Source organism: Triticum dicoccoides, chromosome 7B (assembly GCF_002162155.2).
Source record: "Triticum dicoccoides isolate Atlit2015 ecotype Zavitan chromosome 7B, WEW_v2.0, whole genome shotgun sequence".
Classification (NCBI taxonomy): domain Eukaryota; kingdom Viridiplantae; phylum Streptophyta; class Magnoliopsida; order Poales; family Poaceae; genus Triticum; species Triticum dicoccoides.
In genome coordinates, this window is record NC_041393.1 from 152,999,155 (window position 1) to 153,004,720 (window position 5,566).

The window sequence follows — 5,566 nt, forward strand, 5'->3', positions numbered from 1 at the left end:
GACAGGAGCAAGAACAAAGGTTGAAGAAGGAGCGCGGCTGTTGGATTAACATCCAACGGTCCAGCTGCTAGAATCATTTGTTGATTAAGTTGACAAAGCCGTGCGTACACGTCCGCTTAGTAGGCCCACAAGTCAGTCACCAAATCTGACCGGTCCCAGCTATCAACGGGATGAATAATTTTTTTCGCAAAACAAGGAGGCACTTCCTTCCGTGCGAAGATACAACCGGTGGGTCCTAGCTGTCAGGTGGAGGAAACAATTTTTTTAGCTTAATAAGGAGAAACTTTCCTTGCGTGCGACCATGGACCTCGTGGGTCCCAGCCGCAGGCTCTCCACGTACAGTCCTCTTCCTATGACTCTCGTTTGTTGACCACGCCACACCGAACACAGCGAGGCGGTGGACGACGGCGAGGCCCCGGACAGGAACGACTCGGAGATGGGAAAATGCGGCAGTGGAGTCGTAGATTGAGAGGAGGAGAAGGGTTATAACTGGTTCTGTTGCGGCGTGGGGCTGTAGTCTGTGGAGAATAACAGGAGGTGTCGAGGGGCGGAGGGATATCCTGGCCGGCGGTGGGGTAGCACTTCGCAGCGATGCGTGCTAAGCAGAGCCGCTAGCCGCCGGAGGCCGGACCAGGCGGTCCGGCCGACACTGGAGGAAGAAGACGAGAGATTGAAGGTGCATGCCGGCCGTTGGATATAAATCCAATGGTTGTGGATGACACAATCATTTGTTGACCAAGTTGACAACGCCCTGCGTAGGCTTCGACATTTTGGCCCACATGTCAGCCTGCAAAAATGTGGCATATATTTAACCCATGTTTTCTAGAATGTACAGTCCATTTGCTGGGCTGGGTGAACAAATAATTTCGCGTCAATCAGACCCATTTATATTTTCTAAGAAATCCCAGCCCATTTGCACTTCCTTGAAATACACGTATTAGGTGGGCTCATTATATATATATAATGTTATGTTAGAAGGAGTAATTAATATCAAAGAATATACCGGAGAGGCGCATTTTTATATATATAATTAAGAAATTAGCGAGTTATTGCTCAAAATAGAAATGAGCGCGTTATTATTAAATTGGTCCTTAAAATCTTCGCAAACTTTTGTACGCAATCACCAGGATTTTCCTTGCCTGTGAGTCAAAAACAACCAGGATTTTCCTTTAAACATTTTCTTTTATAAGTTAATAACACGTGGGATGTTTTTATAATGCATATATAAGTCTCTATAAAATATACGATAATTGTAATAATATAAATATATATAATGTGGTTAGAAGGGAAAACATAAATTGGACACAGCATTACTTTTATGAGAGACCTGCGTTTTATATCCCACAATAGGCATACTAACAAATTCACACAAAAATACAACAGAAAAGGTAAACATTCATATCAAACTCAGGTTCACAGGACACGTTCATATTCATAGCCAACATTCACTATCAACAACACCAACGATTCATATATACACAAGCTCATCATATCTATGCATCCAAATGATTGATAGATCACACGACAATATTCATACATAATTCACAAAAAGATTCAGATATACACATGTTCAGTATGTTTATGCATCCAAATGATTGAGATCACAGCCAATATGATCCATGGACGAACTTTAATTACCTAGGGTACAGACTGGTAAATGGTGTTCAATCGGAGGTACTTCTTGCTAAAATTAGTTCTTGTACGAGTAAACTTTCGAGTACATCAGAGGCAGCACAGACAATCTGAACTTTGCTTGTAGGTTTATCATCAAATAGTGGCCTCGTGCCGAGGGAGGTTTGAGCAACTTGGCCACTACTTTCATCCAACTAGTTTACTGGCTCATCTTGGTCCTGTATCTCGCCAAAATTCTACATTGCAGACGAGAAAGGAGGCGGTTGAGAAAATGAAGCACCCAAATTTTTTGTGCAGTTCAACTGAAATGGAGCATCCTTGGCGTGCAAATTGATTAAGTGCCAGATGAATATACACGTCAACCAACTTGTCTGGAATCTTTAGACTCCATGCCATATAGTTCGCTACCATATGTGCCGATAACCAAAAGGCACAAGTTGGGACCAAAGACTGGACTGCGTTTTTCTGGGCTATGCACCAAGCAATATTTTTGGCGTTCACTCTCCTAATACTTGGAGTTTGACAATTGGTTGACGCCGGTTAATATTCGAATTAATATAGGCACTTCTTGTCAACATCGATGCTTGTCTGAGTGAACTTTGGAGTACATAGCAGCAGCATAAGTACCTATCCATCTGATCATTTTGTGCGGTTCTACTGAAATCACCCGATGTAATGATTTGCCTACAAGTTCAGGCTCCAAATTACTCCTTTATGAAATCGGCAAACAGTAGCACAATACCAAATTACCAATACATATGACAGGCACAATAATCACGATAAAGACCAGTACCAACCTGTGTGAGGTAGCATATCAATTACTATTTCCTTTGACTGGAAGCCGAGATAAGCCAAGCGACTGACAGCAAAGGACGAAAGCAAGCGGAGATTAGCGACTGACAGGAAAGGACGAAAGCTGTCGAGGCAATGAAGCACCCAAAGTTTTTGTGCAGTTCCACCAAAATCGAGCATCCCTGTTGGCACATATATTGAGAGAGTGAGATTACTGTAATAGTGGGACTAGTTGATGAAACATACACTAACAAATAGAAGCATCCTCATTATCTTAATGGGTAAAGTTAGCAACATAGTAGTCTTTCTTAAAGAGAGGTATTAGTTTATTTAATCAGTGCCAATTAGCTCAACTCAACACTCAAAGCATTGCCATTTATCATAGGTTGCAAAACTTAAAAGTGCAAAGATAAATGAGTTTCTCATGACAGTAGCACGATACAAATAGAGCTGATAGCAAACTAATATGGATGAAGGCCTTAGACCCGTACCAACCTGAGAAAAAAAGCTTATTCATGTAGTCCCATAAGAGATGATAAAGCACTCACTGGAATCACACAATAGTATATATTTTTGTGCACTTCAAATGTATGGTTGAAATCACTCTTGTTTACCAGTGCTGAGATTATATCGAAAGATTATCAAGAACTTCCAGCAGAGTTAAAGCACTGGTTGGGATATAGTTCATTGTATTGTCTTGTGTAGTTCCACTAAAATGTATGATTGGCACAACATGATCCCTGTTTGCACAAGTAGGAACAAGGTGAAACCTTCATTAGCTTAGTGAGAAAGGATAGGAAGACATTAGCATATTACTCAAACAGTAGCATCAAATTCATGATGGACAATACGCAAAACATTGCCTCATTGAACCAATGGCAATAAATTGACATGCAAAACAATAGCACTATTATGTCATGACATTAATAATATTCCCTCCCTGCTCCACCACATGATTCACCTCCATAGACAAACATTCACACGTACATGATTCAACATAGGGTTAGACTAAAGATTTGTTTAACTCCAACAGGAAAATTAGGCAGTAATAAATTAGTGGTACTTAAGTACTCCTAATTAATTAAGTGAGACAGCAGAAGTGGAAGGGATCCCTGGAGGATCATCTCACATGTAAGGTAGTCGTTGCCGGAGCCCTTGAATAGCCTCGACTGAGGCCTCTGGCTTCAGCAAGATCGCCTTGGCATTGTTTATTCTTCTTCTTCTTCCTCTTCATGCTCTGTTTCTCTTTCTCCTCACCAGTTGGTGAAACCAAGTACATGATTGGCCTTCTAATTCAGAATTGGTTTTGTCAGTGAGGGAGTACAAGTGTACTAGTAAAAAACAGCATTATTTTCTCATGGTAGTCGGAAAATAGAGATGAACACATGCATTAAATATCATTCTTACCTAAAGGAAGGTTATGGCGCCAATATGGATGATGAGGATTGGAACACAGATCTCCCTTTGTGCAGTTCCACCAAAGTGAACCACCTGTTACATTCTGACATTCCAGTTAAACAGCACAAAAGTCACTTCTTTTAAGAAGAGTTTTGTGTAGTGCACCAAAAGGTCACAACAGCAACCAGGTGAATTGGATATCCCTGTTTGCACAAAAAGGCACAGAGGAAACAGTCAGAGTCTCAAACAATTACAGGCAAAAACATTTGGCTAAACTTGTCAGAGTCTCAAACAATTACAGGAAAAAACAGTGGCATGGCTTCATTTTTACCAGGGACATTATATTAAGAACAGCTAAGGTTGCGTTCGGTTCACAAGTTTGGTGCAGGATTTTCATAGGAACACAATTCCTATGGTATTCTTTCCCTTCCAACCGTTCGGAACACGGGAAAGGTGAATAGTGTTTCATAGGAAAGCTGGTCTGGTAGTACTGATTCCATCGGATTAGAAACATCCACACGCTGCTCATTTTTTGGGCGGAAGCCCGAGGCAGGCGCTCGCTGCCATGCGTTAGACAGGTTGTTGTGCTGTGTTTGCCGGAATAAAAAATCAACCTATGTGTGGTATGTGAGGTGAGGACAAGAGTAGTCACTGTGCAGCTAAATAAACAAATAGCATCTCATACTGCCAAGCATGCTACTCTAAAAAAACAAATATGTACATTTCGTAGTCCATTCGAACACATTCTCTTGAGAGTTTCCTCCGGTTCGCTGTTCCATAGTTTTATACCTACATTCCTTTCCTATTCCTCTATTTTCATCAAGGCCTATGTTTTCTGCCCCTTTATTCCGGCCGGAGCCTAAATATTTGGTATAAGGGCATGGGACAATGGGTGCACCAGTAGTACAGCACCATGTATGTAAACAGGGGCATAAAGTGGTGATTCATAGTTTGTTGCCCTGAGAAACAAACATCCAAGAAACATATCTGGGTTGGTCCCATTTTTGTTCACTCTAGCCACCTACTCCTATGTATGGATAGCAAATCTATTCCTAGTCATACCACTGTGTACAGTGTTACCCCTATATTTCCCTTTTCGACCAAGAGACCGGTTGGATGACCAGTCTATACTACTTTCACCCCCTTTCCTTCCTGTTTGTACCAAGTCCGATGTACATACTAAATTCCCCCACCCTCACTTTATTTCTTGTTTGAACCAAGTACTCCCTCCGTCCGGAATTACTTTTCATCAAAATGGATGTGTCTAGAACTAAAATACATCTAGATACATCCATTTCAATGACAAGTATTTCCGGACGGAGGGAGTACAAGATTTGACTCCATGAAGTAGCTTTACCTCCAACAATAGAAGAAGAAAATAGGTGACGTTGGACCATCCGATGGAGAGGGGCTGAGAGGTAGAAAATGATGCACATGCAGCGACGTAGCAAGCTGGGGAAGTGGAGCTAAGGCGGTTTCGAACGAAGATATACCTGAAGGTCGTCGGGATGTGGATAGGTGGGCGGCGGGAGGCCGGATCCGCCCACAGGCAACGACAAAGGGATCGGAGGACCTCCCATGCCAGCAGTGGGTCTCCTCCCTCGCTGTCGACGATGGCCTAAATGTTGCCACATCTCCCCTTCACCGGTGGAGGGGGATACGTCCAGATCTGTAACCAGCGGCGAGGATAGAAAAATGGTGTTTTTTGAAGGGAGAAAGATAGTGTTACTACCCCTATCTTGTT